At 36.1% G+C, this 16,562-nt stretch overlaps 1 protein-coding gene across 2 annotated transcripts in view; it reads right to left on the reverse strand.

Moving 5' to 3' along the window:
* The window catches only part of LOC127065282 (transcription factor Ken), a 34,008-nt gene that overhangs the window by 12,887 nt on the left and 4,559 nt on the right, over positions 1 to 16,562 (reverse strand). For both annotated transcript variants that reach the window (XM_050997395.1, XM_050997394.1), the window contains exon 1: positions 16,217 to 16,562. This exon is cut by the window's right edge. The gene's annotated coding sequence lies outside the window, so the exon portion shown is untranslated. The remainder of the gene's footprint in view (positions 1 to 16,216) is intronic.

The following is a 16,562-nucleotide window of genomic DNA, read 5'->3' on the forward strand; positions in this document are numbered from 1 at the left end:
ACGCAAATAACAATGTTTCTTTCTCTCTCTTTCTCTCTCTCTCTCTCTCTCTCTCTCTCTTTTTCTCTTCATAATGGCCTTTATATACAAACACACACACACGACGAGCTGCGTACGTACTCTTACGTAACAAACGATCGTTTCTCTCTATTCCTCTAACCTTCTCTCTTTCTCTTTCAAATGAACGACGTCCTGTATTTCTCTCCGCGATATATCATTCAAAGGGCATTCTCGTCCTCAAAGACGCAAGATCGGTGTTTGTGATCGCTGCCAAGGCTTTTCAGTACGTACGAGGATCTCATCGAAGCAACATACGTAAGTATTAAATTATCGACAACTTTCTCCGTCCTCGGTCTCTCTTCGAGAAGGTATCTTTTCGTCGTTATCTCATTTTCACTCGTTTGCCAATTATACGATGATAATATCGATAATAAAGACAAAAGGAGAAGGTGTGAGACAAAGACAGACAGAGAAAGATAGAGAGAAAGAGAGAGGGAGAGAAAGATAAATAGATAGATAAATAGATAGATAAATAAGTAGATAGATAGAGAAAAGAGAGATGTACTACGTGGGTTCAGTCTAGTCATCGAGGTGCTAAAAATCCGATAGCTGCTAGGACTGTTAAAACGGATGACCTTTCACTACTTAAAGATCTACATACGCCTACACTCTGCCCGCATGCGTTCGCCGCTCGCGTGCATTCTACAAAAGAATGATGTCTTTTCTTCCAACTCCCCTCTCTTTCTTTCTCTTTCTCTTTCTCTTTCTCTTTCTCTTTCTCTTTCTCTTTCTCTTTCTCTCTTTCTTTTTCTCTATTATTTAGTCTTCAGTTGTACTCTGATCGTTGACTCAAGTGATGTACTTTGCATTACATATTTTGTATCATCATACCGGTCTTATCGTCCCGTTGTCACTTAGTTCTTGATTTTCTTTATATCAAGTTCCGTTCCATTTATTATTTGTTTCCTTTACACTTGTAATTCCTTATGCTTTCAGTCTAGCATATTTTTTTGGCTTGTTATCGTTCAAAGATTAAAGTTCGTTGTTTTTATTATCACAGTATATACTTTCTATAGGTATGATTAACGCGAGCGTCGCCAATAAAATTTGGTAATTAGTAATTTGCGTACGTTCCAATTTGAACATTTCTATTTTTAACTTGGTAACTACCATTTAATCATTTTCTTGGAATACTTTCGACACGTTATATTCGTTATTTCGTTTTTTTCTCATTTTTGTTTCTTTTTTTTTCTCTTTTCTCTTCATTCATTCATGACATCATTTGTGTCACTTCATTACGCTAGCTTATGCAATTCTCGAAATATTTACTATATACTCGGATAGTATGTGCGATTTTTTATACACGTTGATCTCGATGCAGCAAAGAAAAGCTTGCAGATGCGATACCTATCTATATTCTTTTCAAGCGTAGGCGAACTTCATCCTTCTCTTGACTCTCTCTTTATTTCTTTTTCTTTTTTTTTTATGTCTATCTCTCTTGATGGCAACGATGCGAGCGCGTTTTAATAAAGTCAAGACCACTGCTTTTGGCTTGGCCTTGCACACGCACATAATATGAGTCAGGCGGAAACGAGGAACGTCGAGCGATGACCAACCGCTTCGCGAGAAGCCTATTACCACTACTATATGCGTTTTACTATCCTTTTCTCTTTCTCTTTTTCTCTTCTCTACGTTTCGTCGTCTCGCTACTCTCGCGATAAATCTTTCCTCTCTTATAATAAATTGAGTCAGAGGTGAAAACAATGTTAAAGATGCGATCGATTATATACCTATCTCCTATTAAATTCTGTTTCTTTTCTTCTGCAATATCTCGTTTTTGTTTCATTGAATTAATTACATAAGTCATTAACGACCCAGGGAATAACAAAAATTTATGAATCATCACGAGAAAATCATCGCTAATAACAATTTTTTTTAGAAAGTAATAACAAAAAAAAAAAAAACGAAAAGAAAAGGTAATTTACAAACATTCATTGGGGGAATACCGAATAATAGTAAAACTATTAATACGTCGAAAGATACTTAATATATGTACTTTTGTTTCTTCGTTTTTTTTTCTTTTTTTTTTTTTTTTAATATAGCCATGTAATCTGCATTTTTAAATAGATATGAAAAAATCAATGTGCTAGATAAATTCTTTACATACTTCATATAGCGCTCTAATTTTTTTGTATCTATTCAAAATTCGAAGGACTCTCTTTGTTCGGTCTAAGAAAATTTATTCGATTTCACAAGGTGTATGAATATTTTTCTCACTCATTATAAGTATACGCGTGTAACTTCGTTCTATGTATATCGATTCTTAGTTATGTTAAGCTATGTGCCGAAATAAATCATTTTCTTGGTCTTTTATGTTAAAGATATTCATGTTAAACGATATACGTAAATAAAATAGGGAAAAAGTGAAAAAGAGAGAAAGAGACAAAAAATATTCTAATTAAGCTTGTCATAGTAACTACCGATGCCGTGCATCGATTAATTCTACAAGGCCATTATCGATTCTATTCATTCCGCACTCGTTTATCCAACTATGCTAGCCGCGCGCTAACGAGGCTTTCGTCAACAACGTCGTGAAATGGACGATACAATTACGTGCCTCAACCTTGGATCATTCTCGAGTTCCTGCGTTAACCCTAAAACACTTACTATAATGGATTTCAATTTCTTGGGATCTCATCGTTCTCAATGAGTAGATTTGAAGGTAGTTTAATCCTTACATTATTCGATATGAGTCGAAAATTGTATGATCAAAAGATTTTGTAGAAATAAGTAAATGTTTGATATCTATTTATTATAATATCAATGAATAAGTGATAATCAATTAACGAGATTATACTATAAGAAACTTGTATATTTAACATTTATGTACGTACATATGTACATGTACGAAATATGTTTTATTTGAAAATACATTCGAAGAAAATGTAAATGACGAAACGATAGTAAATTTATGAAGGATAGTGTCATTTGAAAAACTTGTAAATAATCGATCTAATCTATAAAGTTTCGATATGGATATTGTTTTTGATCAGGTTAAAGTGCACGTAAAAAACTCCACATGCACGATCAGTCCTGTCGTTTTGTCATTAAAATCTTCGTGGTCGACGATGAACGTATCGAGAAATAAGAAGAAACGAGAAAATTTTCTCATCTAGGAAAAAAGTAAAGAGAAAAAAAAGGTTTCTGCGTCGAAGACATACGGACACGAGAAATCATCATTCCCGCGCTAATAATCGTCGTCTCGAGGACTGCCACACGTTTTCTCTGCACCGTCACCGTAACAGGATTCGCAGGTAAGAGCAGGAGAGGTAGGAAGGATCGACGGAATTGCATAACGCTTTGAAAAAACCGATGTAACTCGTCGGAAATCGTCGTTTAGCGATACAGTCACAAGCAACCGAGCGCGAATAAACAACAACCATATGTAATCCGTATGGACGAATGATTCATAGTCATCACCATAAAAATAGAATATGTTATACATATTTGGATATACATAGTCGTTTTCCGTATAAACGTATCGAGTAAAGCAGTAAGTGAAATTGAATTTTTCAAATGTATCATTACGAATACGGGAACGAGTAATGATAAAATAAAAAAATAAATTTCGTTCTGGATATTTTTGACATTTTCTTATATTTTAATGTCGTCTAACTCTCATGGTTCATTTTATAAAATATTGTTTATTAATATATTTCGTCATTAATACGTTTATAAAGAATATTATAAAATAATTGACATTACTTGAACGTACTTGTTGGAAACGTTTGAAAATTTCTCTAGACGAATGTCGATGAAAATTTGTATTCATATTGGAAGGACTGTAATTCGGATGGTAATCGAAAAAAGTTTCGTTTATAGTTATACATGTTTCGATAAACTGTATCAAATCGTTACTCTTCTATGTATTAACACCATTACAATTGCATCGTCACGTTCGTCCTCGGTCAGTGTTTTATGGTGAGTGTGATATTTCAAGTTGACAGCCGTCAATATGATCGGCTCGGTAAAAATAATGCAAACAGTGTAAACTACTTTTCTTTGAAGAAAACATTTGTGCGTTCTATACACTTACGCGATAGTTTTACGCACCGACCTTACAAACTAATCGCACACGCCTACACATGTACATATTTTTCTGATAAAGAGAGCAGATAAGAAGAGTGGAAAGGGCCAGAATGTTTCTTTCATTCTTGCTCGTTATCTAACTGCTTCGTAGAAAATTTCTTCGAGTATTTTTCATCTTTAATTAACGTTTCTCCAAGTAGCCGGATCATTTAATAAAAAATTATATTTAAAAGTCTAAATCTATCGAAAGAATTTTCTAATAAAATCAATTGATGCTGATATATAAATAAATAAAATATTTACTTGAAATAAAATTTTTATTTTTTTAAATAAATGAGATGCTACGAAAAATACGATGTATACATATATCGAAGTATTCAAGACAAGTTTAGAATTTTGATCGTTGTTCCGGTGAAAGAGAAGAGGACGTGTTTGATAAATTGATATAAATCGTGAGATCCTCGAGCGTTCATCCTTTATTGTTAATAAGTACAAGAAAGAGACGTGCAGCGACCACCGAAGGCTCTAGTTTAGAGACGGTATGCACGCTGCTACACGATACTTTTATGCGCGTCCACGCCGCGTTCTAGACACTTACGTAATCTCAATGATCTCACATTGTGGGTGTGGGTGGGGACCGGTCGTCATGTCGTGTGTGTTCCCGTGTGCACGTACCGAGTTAGAAGCATGCATGCAGTAGTGCACACAAATGCACTTACACGTGTCAAAGAGAGCGCTACGTTTTTCTCCGTCTCTTTTGATTCAAAAAAAAAAATAAAGAAAAAAATCATTTCTCGTGTCTTTAATAATTCTGCAAAAATTTAAATTATCATTCGTTGATTTAATGCAGTTATTATTGACGTATATATATATAAACAATCGCAGGTATGTGTGATACGACATAAAGCTACCATAATCATTGATATTATGTCGACATCAAGCTGTCATGATAAGTGATAAAGTATCGAGTCGGATTTGAATTAAAGATCGAAACGATTATAATTATAGGCGAATAAAAAAAAGGGTAGGTAATAAAAAAAATAATTGACTCGATGTAATATCGTTCTCTCATGATAAATAATCGCCTGTATCGAATGAAAAATTCGGAAATTAGGAATTAATACGAAATATCAAGCTTCTTTGGGGATAACTAGGAAAAGAATAAATGATAGAAAAATTATTATTTGGGTCGTTCGTTCCACCACGCGACGTAACGAGCGCCCGGGATGAATGATTAGCGTATGTCACAAGAGGGGAGAGAGGACGATTGCGAGAGATCGTTTGGAGTAACAATGGCGAAGGAGAAATTACGTCGTCGACGTCGATGTTGCTCGGTTAGGTACGCGCGCACGCACGCGTAAGTACGTAAGTAACACAAGAAAGTCTGGCTAGCTTGTGCGCGCGCCTTTGTGGATGTGTATGCGGGTGAAAACGAACGAAGCAAAAGAGTTTTGAATAAGACGTACGTGTTAGTTCGTAAGTGTACCAAAAGTGATAAGTTCTTTTCTTTTCTTTTCTTTTCTTTTCCTTTCTTTTTCTTTTTTTTTCATTTCTTTTTCTTCCCTTTTTTTTTCTTTCGAAATAAATATTATAATTTTGATAATATTTATACGTAATAAATAACGACAATACTTGTTTCCTTGTTAAATTATTCCGGAGTTACGAGGCAAACATAAAACTGGAACACTTTCACCAGTAAGGAAAGGGTCGAGATCCCTGGGACCATGGTCGTAACTCTTTGAAGGTACACTCGATTCACACTGTGTATTCTACCGCTCCAAATATAATTACTCCACCTAAATTTCTCTTACTTTCTATACGTGATCGTTTATCAACGTGAAAAAGACCTTAATAATAACATTGTACAAATCGAAAATTTACAACGTCGAATTCGTCAATGTCAAAGATAGTTTGGATGTCTCTTTACGATATCTTTGTTGGTTAACGATACCTTTCCATTGTAAAAGGGATTTCAAGGTGCCCTTGTTGACCTACGAGCACTTGTATCTTTTGTGTCATTCGAAAGAACATTATTTAGATTTTGTACGTACATACAAATGTGTACATATATATGTATACGTGTGTGTGTAGAAAAATAGAGAGAGAAAGATAGAGAGATATACATTTCTACGATTTTTCATTTGAATGAAACGTTTAGCTTGTATAAATATTTTATTATTTCACACATTGCAAGCTTTTATTAGATAATAATTATCAATATTACCTCGTAATTTATTTCATAAAGTGATTTTATACAATTTCATTATATTATATAGCGAAAAATATTTTAATCTTTAACGAGAGCATACGTAATGTCGAGCCACGTTCTACATGAACGAGAACGAACAACATTTTTTTCTTCCATTAACCAAGTAATCAAATATACATAGTATAAAATAGTAGAGGTGTAAGAGACGCATAGAAGAGCGAATACGCAGCACACGAAGGAATAAACGAGGAACGGGCGAGTCTTGGTCGTCGGATGGGGGCCTCAGAGAACTGTGCGCGCGAGCCCGCGATAGATGAAAGTGAAAGGGAAGGTAGAAAGGGTTGGCGGAGGTAGAAGTATATACACGTTGTCGCTGTTACTCGGCTGTTACTCCGCTTCGTGTATATATACCCGACTTATACCCGGCCCAGCACTCTCAAGATTTACAATTGCTACGAGCCAGAACGGGCCAGAAACGAAGGAAAATACCACGAGAGAGAGACCGTGTCTCTTTTCCTATTATGGCGACCAAAAAGAGATAGATAGATAGATAGAGAGAAGGAAAAAGAGAAAGAGTAATAAGATGGTACACGTAAACGAGGGATCGTCTTTCTTTCGTGCTACGAATTACTAATTTTTCTGTCGATAGTTTGATTGCTTCGTCACTTTTACGTTCTCCACGTTTAGGTTAGCTAATATTACATACTTTGGTATCGTCTAGAGAAAGAGAGAAAGACTGGGGAGAGAGAAAGAGAAAATGTCAGAGGCAAAGAGAAGCTTCGTAATGCAGGAGGTCGAATGGTTCGGTTTCGATCGACGAAAAAGGGTAAACGTACTCGCGTGAGTTATTCTCGTGATGATTGCGATGATATAATTTAGCGATCATATGGACAAGGATCAACCTGCGCAATTACGACGGTCGTCTAGCGTTATTTACTCAAGCCTGTTTGCATATTGAATTAAACGAAAATGCGATTAGTTTCTTATCTTTTTTTTTCTTCTTTTTTACGAGAAGTTACGAAGTAACAAACGAACGGTTCGATTGATAGTTAAAGAAAACAGAGAGAAAGAAAAAGAGAGAGAAAGAGAGAGGAAAGGGTAGGGAGAAGGAGAACAAATATTATTTTTCGTACAATCGTCAGAAATTTCATCGAGCTACGCAATCGACCTACAGTCCAATTCGGCGAGCCTCTCTCTTTCTTTCTCTTTCTCTCTCTTTCTCTATTTATCTATCTATCTATCTATCTATCTATCTATCTATCTATCTATCTGTCTGTCTATCTATCTATTTCTTTATCTATCTCTCTTTCTCTTTCTCGGAGCCAAGTGAAAGTATATCCACCGTGAGTGGAACATTTTCGCCTATCCCATTAAAATCACTCGATCGATTCTTCGGCGACACAATAATTTACTGGCCGCGAACACGAGGAATACGTGGTTCGAGACGGTAGTGCCGTTTCTAAACCAGGAATAGAACGCCGACGCCTTTTAATAGCCTTACGGTGTTACACAATTCTTAACATTCTTCTTGTCTAGTGTGAAAAAAAACACTACATATATATATATACATATATATATATGTATGTATGTATATATGTATGTATGTATGTATGTGCGTATGTGTGTAGGCAGAATGAAATATTTGATTTTTCCGTCGTAAGATTAATTTCAAAATAATTTCCTCTAGCAAAAATAAGATGATATATATTTTTAGAAATATTACCTTGACATATTGTGTGTGGTATATCTTAAATGATTTCAATCAAACGAAACATTCTCTTCTAATGTATTTCTATTAAATGCCAATTATCCGGCAATATCTTCCAATTAAAAGAGACGGGATAAGAGAGCGAAAAATTATCTATAATCTATATGATTATGTATTCAATTAGAAAAAAAAAAGAAAAGAAAAGAATAAAAAAGAAAAAAAGAAAAAGAGTAAAAAGATATTTTTCCAATGGAAATGTGCGATGAATGAATAAAACAACATATCTACGAGTTACAAATATAGAATAAGCTTAAAGATACATACAAAAGTATTGTCTCTGAATGCCATTAAAATAGTTCCATTACAAATAAGTCGACGACTTCGAAAAAGGAGTAGAGAAGAAATGAAGAAAGAGGAGAGAAAGAGAAAGAAAGAAAAATGCATCGAATGTCGGCTCATCGAGCGACTCACAAAGTATAGAAAGAAACGTACAAGAACAGGAATGGGAATAGAGAACTTCCTCTCGGTCGAGCTCACGGTGCGAATTGCACGCGCAGATTCCCACGGTGGGAGATAAGACTGTAGGAGATAAAGAAAAGAGAGAGAGAGAGAGAGAGAAAGATAGATAGATAAATAGATAGATAGAAAGAAGGAGAGATAGATAGATAGATAAAGAGAGAGAGAGAGAGAGAGAGACAGACAGAGAGAAAGAGAGACTGAGAGAAAAATAAAAGATGGGAGATGCGGGACAAGAAAAAAGAGTAAAAAAGAGAAAAAGGGAGAGAAGGGAGCCCGTGGGACGTGCGGTGGGAGGAACGGAGGACGCAGAAGGCCGGGAGGACGATGTGGGAAAAGAGGAAGCTAATCAGAAGCGGAAGTACGCTTCGCCGCGGGCCGAGGCCTTGAGAAGTGTAGTTGCCGGCGTAGCTTTTAGTTCTCTTAATTGCAACTTCATTTAGCGCGGTTTATCCTCTCTCTTTCTCTTTCTCTCTCTCTCTCTCTCTCTCTCTTTCTTTCTTTCTCTGTCTCTTTTTCTCTCTTTTTTTTTCTTTCTTTTATATATATATATATTATTTCGCGCACACTTTGGTCGTAGTGCGAGCAAAATTTATTATCCTGATTTAAGGTAAGTATATAGCCTTTATACGATAAGAGCAAAATAAATATAAGAATTATAATGACCGATTAAATTATATAAAATAAAGTAAAGTAATATCAAGTGAAGTATTAAGAAAAAGAATGATGAAAAAAATGTAGAAAGAAAGGGTAATGTTATTAGAAGATAACAGAACAATGGTAACGAAGTGATAAAAAAATGTGCGATATAGAAAAAAAAAAGAAACGGAATGCATTGCGTGTATCGCAGATGTTCTCTATATCTAAATGAAGTAGATAAAACATAACTATAATCACAAGACGATGTAATATACTCCGTATTATATATAATAGAATTTATAATAAATAAAAATGAAGATATATGCGTGAGAAGTTAACAGAGTTCATGAAAGAGGCGAAAAGAGAGATAGATAATCGCAAGAGCTTCCAATCTATTTTTAGAAAAAAAAAATAAAACAAACTGAATACCAAAGTTAATCTAACATTATGTAATTGCATTTTAGCAGAGGATTAGAACTTTTCAAAAGAAAAAAATTTCTGAGGCACATAATTGCCATTAATTTTTGTAGTTTGTAGAGTGAATTGTAAATTTTAAAACATTATACAATTTCGGCTTAAAGGAAGGAAAAAGAGAGAAAGAAAAAAGTCCTCGATAAACACGTTGTTGATCTAATTTGTCCACAGATGTCAATAAAACTTGAAACCGAGACCGGTGTCAAATAAAATTTTTTCAGAAGAGTAAAGGATAGAACAACACATCGCAAATTTCAAGTCATTTGCGATATCGTCGACTTTAACCAGCCATCGGCTATTTTTATGGCTTCGGGAGCGTTCATTCATAAACTCGATATAGTACTTGGAGACTCGAATGGCACGAACAAGAGAAGGAAAGAGAGAGAGAGAGAGAGAGAGAGAGAGAGAGAGAAGCGATCAAGCGGAGCGATGAGCTCGCTTACGTATGTATATACTTATATACGTATACACATACATATCAACAAAAACACATATAAGAATCTACGTATACTCATATGTAGTAATACTGGATATACGTCACTTATCCGAGCACTCTGATTACGGTTATCTTGTAATACCTACGTTAATGGCATCGCGTCGCGATAATCGGCTACTATCATTAGCCAACGCATAAATCGTAATCTAAATTTAGCCGAGGCGAGAATTTCGCGTGGCTATCAAAACGGCGTATCGAGAGGTACTCCTCTTATACTATACTAACTAATGTTAGAACGTACACATACCTTTACTCACGTTCATAATATATACATACATACATATATAAGTATCAATACAGGTACATAAGTGAGACTAAACTTATCGTAAGATTACACTCGGGAAATGAGTTTGGAGAACAAATACGCCAAGTTATTGCTTCTCTTGTTTATTATAGCACGTTTAAGTTAGCAAGAATATGCGAAGAGGAGAGTCTGGTAGGATATAATCCCGGTTCTTAACCTCCTCTGGCTCTGACCCAAATAAAGAACGCGAGAGATCGTGACAACTCGTTCGCGCGATTATCGCGTAACGCGCGTAACGTGCACGCTCTAAGAGCGAGCGCACGGAATGAAAGGTAACACGCAAGCCAACTTCCAGGAAGGAAGTTTTTCTTACAAACTTTTCCCTTCCGATCGTTCGTTTATTCCTTCGTTCGTTCGTTCGTTCGTTCGTTCGTTCGTTCGTTCCTTGGTCGCTTCAATCGTTAATCTCTCCGCGACGCGACGAAGGAGACGCGCTCTTCTAGCTTTTCTTTTGTCCATTCGACCGATCAGGATATCCTTTAGTTCCCTTCAAGCCAAAGCAGAAAATTATTCGAAGAAACAGCACGAGTTTGATCGCAAGAAAAGCGCCATTAAATTCGACTTACGTAAAGGGTACGCTCAATTGGACGTGATTCACGATCGATTTCCACGGTGCTGGTTCGAAGACGATACACTCAATGGTTTCGTGGACTTTTGCGAATTACGATCGAAATTTCATAAAGTTTTTGTCGTCCGTTTTTCTCTTAATTTTATCTTTTAGGTTTTAGTTGTTTGCTCGTAAATGTTACGACTCGTTATTTCCTTGATGCATCGCATATACTTATATTTGTTTATATATGTTCTTTCGAACGGGATACATTTGCATTCGATTATATCAGTGAAATTGTATGTATATTTAGTCATATCGAAGTATAAAATTAATGAATCGTTGAATCAATTGAAAAATTTCATGAGTCGGTCAACATTTGTCATCGCTCAGAGGAATATATCTTTCGTAATAAAATATCTCGTACCTTTCTATTACCACTTTTTCATTCATCATCGATTGCATAAAGTACTATTTCCGTGTTTTGATTCGTTCTTATCAAATTAATAGATAATTACGAGAGAAAGAGAGAGACATGAAACGTCTGAGAATCTACGGAAGAGTGCGTGGGTACTGAATTTTTCTTAGAGATATCAAAACAACAATTATCTTTGCATTAGTATTACAAAGCATATACTTGATAGGAAGTGCGTTATATAATCGAATATCAAGGTTACAGGTTGGTGATTGGGCGATTAGAAAAATAACAAAACCCGACGATGTGGAATCGTCCGAGCAAAGCCGAGAATTTTTTTTATTACGACGAATCCATTTTTATTATTCGTTTTAATCGTTGCTTGATCCAAGTAAATCGAGATATCGAATTCACAATCGATTGCGAAGGATTTCGTTCAGAGACTGAAAAAAAATTCTTTTCAAACGGTTCCTCGTTAATCGTTTTCTCTTAATGAGATTCAAAACCAAGCTACGCGACGGCTAGTCATCGTCAACGTCCTCGTCGTCGTCGTCGTCCTCGTCGTCGTCGTCGTCTTTCTTTCATGACTTTTTATTCTTTCGCGACCTTTGAGGATGATTACGAAATCACGTGACATTTCACGTTCTAACTGCATAACTTTCTATCCATCTAACCGAATCGAAGGTGGACGACCAAATTCATACTCTTTTCTCACGAGTCTTGTTTCTTCTTTCTTCGGTATATCGCGATTAGATATACACGTAGCTACCTGTCTTATAAATCTTATATCGAGTCTCGTGGATATGTACAAGAGAACGTTGTATGATACGCGTAAAGGAAATAAACACGTTATAATAAGAAATTAATTATTGTTCCTGCGAGGACAAGTTAGCTGGTTTAAAGCAAAAAATAAGAATAAAAAAAGGAAGATAGGACGTCTAGAAAAGGATTGGCTTTCTCACGTTCGACGAATTCCTTTTTTTTTTTCTTTCTTTTTTCTTTTTTTTTACGGGCCGAAAAAGATATTTAAGATAGAAGGTTGAGATTCGAAATAAGAAACGAGAAAGAAAGTAAAAGGGGAAAAATGAAGGATAAGAAAAAGAGTAACGTTAACCCGGAATTTCGACCGGTTCACCTTTTCAAGTCCGATCGTGATTTTCGTTTGCAACCGACGACGAGAGCGCGCGGATGCAATCCTCTCTATGCAGTCGCGAGGGTGGGAGATAATGCCCAGGTGAATACGAAATGGCGAACGCAAAGACGCCTTTCGAAGACGTGCGCGCGCGCGAGCTCGACCTTGACTGGAGATCGCTTTTTCTCTCTTCGAGTTGCGAGAGAGCCGTCGACGAGATGATGAGGACGACCACGCCGTTCCTTCTCATGTTTTTTTTCCTCCTTTCCTATATTCTCTTTCTCTCTCTCTCTCTCTCTCTCTCTCTCTTGTTTTTTTCCTCGTTTTGCTTTTTTCTCGTCGCCTTTCATTTTATCCTTCTCTCTTTCCCTCTTGACTAAGATAAAAAGGAATGTTGCGTAACTGTACACATATACAACTTAACGCAAAGAGAGAGAAAGAGAGAGAGAGAGAGAGAGAGAGGGAGAGAGAGAAAGAGAGAGAGAGAGAGAGAGAAATAGAGAGACGTGTGGAAACTAAAAAGAGAGAAAGAGGGAGAGATAAACTAAGAGTCAGAAACAAAGAATGAAAGAGAAAAAGAGAACAAGTTTCATTACTAACTATTACGTACGTATGTATGTACCTATGTTGTGATAACAAATAAAATAAAAAAAATGACAGGGCGGACGTGACACGGTGTGCATAAAAATATTACGCGAATAGTTTAAAATAAGAAAAGGAAACGAAATAAAAAATTGAATAATAAAAAAGTGAAACAAAGAGGCGTTTCAAATTTGCAGAATATAACTTGGTGTTAGGAATATAGAGATGAAGTTAACGTTAAAAATCGAAAACAGACAGCCAGACAGACAGACAGACGGACGGATGGACGGATGGACAGACAGAAAGAGATAAAGAGAAAGAGATAGAGAGAGAGAAAGATAGATAGATAGAGAGAGAGAAAGAGAGAGAGAGAGAGAGAGAGAGAGAGAGAGAGAGAGAGAGAGAGACATTCACACGAACGACGATAGAACGACCGTGGCTCGGTTGAACTTGAATTATATGCCCAAGAAGAAGTCTCGAGCCTTATTGCGAGAACAAGTCTGCGGCGGTGGCGGTGGCGGTGCACAGTTGTAGATTAAAATTTCACTTCGACCCACGATATTAGAGACGTTTCCTTTTCTCGTTATCCGGTTATTTCATCACACTCTTATCCCGTTGCCACCAACCAAGTCGATCGTAACACGCGTAACATTACGCGTTTACTACGATAGAAATTTCCTATGAGATAGATAGATACATAGATAAATCGTGATGCAAAATCGAAGAGAAAGAAAACTAGAAATTACGAAAAATATTTATGTCATGAGAAGATATAAATGTAAATCATACAAAATTAATAGAGACATTTGTAATCGATATATTAGACAATGCAAATATTATAATCAAAAATAAATTTAAAAAACTGGCCACAAATCAAATTCGAATGAAAGTGAAAGGAAAAACGAAGTCTAGCTTTGCCGAAGAAAAAAGTTTGCATAGTACTCGAATGAGTAATACCATAAAACAAAATAAACATGCGTAAATTATATGCAGCAATTGACAATAAAACAGAGATAAAATCAATTTCAAATTTTTTTTTTTTCCTTTCAAATCAATCAAATAATAAAAAATTTCGTTTGATTGGTAAACAAATGGAGAAGAATGGAAAAGGATCGATACTTTAGATTTACTAGTTAATTGAATTTCTATAGGATTTGTGAGAAGTTGTAATCTCGACATCAAGCTGGAATGGCTTGGCATTATTAGTCGACGTAAAAGGAATCTGTGTGCTTTCGAGAGCTCGATTTATCGCACCGATTACGCGAAGTGTGCTCGGTCCTTTACCTTAACCCCTTGGGTAAGTTATAAACGGATATACTCGAGTCGTTTCTTTCGCGTATTCTTTCCCCTTTCGCCTATTGTCTCGAATATATTAAAAACATTTAATACGAGTCTAAGCAGTAGTTATATGTCGTACACGAGCGTACCAACTGTCTCTTCGATGCGTCAAGATAATCTCTCTTATCTCGTATGTTTATTCCATTATATTTTCATGGAATTGGTTGGTAGCGGAAGATTTTCTGAGAGAAAGTTCACTCGTATTCTCGACGGAATGTCAAAGCGTATATATCTACAAAGAAAAGGAAAGAGAAAAGAAAGCGAAACTTGCTCATAAACTGTCGAGCTCATTTCCTTCGAAATAGGCAAAATTAATCGTATTTGTTTTGCCTGAAATCGATTATTCGTAAATACTACAATTTCCTGACAAAAAATTATCGACATTTACGGTAAACACTTTGTACGAGGCTCTAAAAATGCATAATTTTTGAAATCGTTGACGCAAAAGCATATCTTATCTATTAGTAAACAATTACTGACGCAAGGAAAAAAAAATTTCGATACGTAAAGCGATTGAACATAGCGGTCTGAAATAAAATAGTCTTCTATTGAGATTCTACTTTCGATTGGATTTTTTAATTACAATTTTTGACTTTTTATTTATTTATTTCTTTTCATTATCAGGTCTAATTTCTAATACAGTTGATAGGAACCATCGGGGCAAGTTTTCGAGACGGCGCTTTCGTTTTTACTCCCAATTACGTCGGGTCCCTTTAATTTACACGGAGTCTTACACCCAAGAGACAAGATCGGAATGTCGGTGTGCTAGCTTTGCGAATCGCCTTATTATTGTCCGCAATGGCTCGACGATTTGTCGTTTCGTTGACGCTGCCCATGGTATTAACCAACTACGGTAAAATCGATCGAGGAAACGGCGAGTGAGTTTCTCGATCTACCTTCGAAAGAATTTTTTAACGGTTCGTAACGAAAAATCTAACGTATCGATCGTCGAGTATTAATTGGCAGCGTGATTCGTGTAACGAGTTATAAAATGTAAGATTAACGCGATATTAAGTCGCTCAAAGGAAATTATACATATCGAGAGGTCGGATTCGATCGGTATGAAAATATTGAAGAAAATAAAAAAGCAAAAGAAAAGAAGAAAAGGAAAAAAAATAATGGTAAAGATCCTTCGATGCGAAGAGATCGATCGCCGTATTTGGTGCGGATGACGTTGCGAAACAAGTTAAAACTAGGATGACCAGATTTGAAAATTTAGTCACGATTGCATACGCGTGTTTTCTAAAGAAAAGGTCTTGCATATTTCTATATATATATATGTGTGTGTTTTACACATAATATTTTTCTATTAAAAATGGAGTAAATAAGGGTAAAAAGTGTCATTCGAATCGTTTCCTCGCGTCGTTGCCATCGAATTGGAATCATTTCCGTACTTAATAAGTTCAATTTAACGCACGATCTATTGTGTCTAGCAAAATGAAGTAGGTAGATCAAGCATGTCAAATTTATTTTGGCTCTTGCAACGAACGAGCAAATTTGTGCCAAATCGATGGTCGCACACGTGTTGCCAGAAATTCAACATATTGTAACAGAGATCATTCGGTATGCTTTTCGATTTTCCTTTGAAAAATATATATCCATTTATTTTTTTAGAATATCGATATCACTATCGATAATGTATCGTTCGTCGGTGAAGAGAACCAAAATAATTATTTGCGCGTGTTCAACGACTCTTAAAGAGACTTTTAAACAGTATATAAAAAGAAAGAAGAACTATAGATAGATCCTTAATCTATATCGTCTCACCTCACAATTTAATTCCTCCACGATGGCGACGGGGATCGATCGATCGAACGATCGATCGCTACCAACGATGCTAAATATCCGAGTTAACGTCGGTTGAATCGAAAACGCACGTCCCTCAGGATTCTCTCGAGGAGTCTCGAGGCATCCTCGGAGCTTCGTAATAACGACGACGACGACAACGGTGACGGCGATCTCGCTGGCACGTGATGTGAAACATTGAAACACAGCGGTGTATACTGATGGGCGCACAGAGACCACTTGAATAATAACTCGGTTTACGTGGAATTGAATCGGCACACGCGTCACTTTTGCACACTCGATAGAAATCGGAGGTTTCTCACTGAAC

This window comes from Vespula vulgaris, chromosome 7, assembly GCF_905475345.1.
Source record: "Vespula vulgaris chromosome 7, iyVesVulg1.1, whole genome shotgun sequence".
NCBI classification, from domain to species: Eukaryota; Metazoa; Arthropoda; class Insecta; order Hymenoptera; family Vespidae; genus Vespula; species Vespula vulgaris.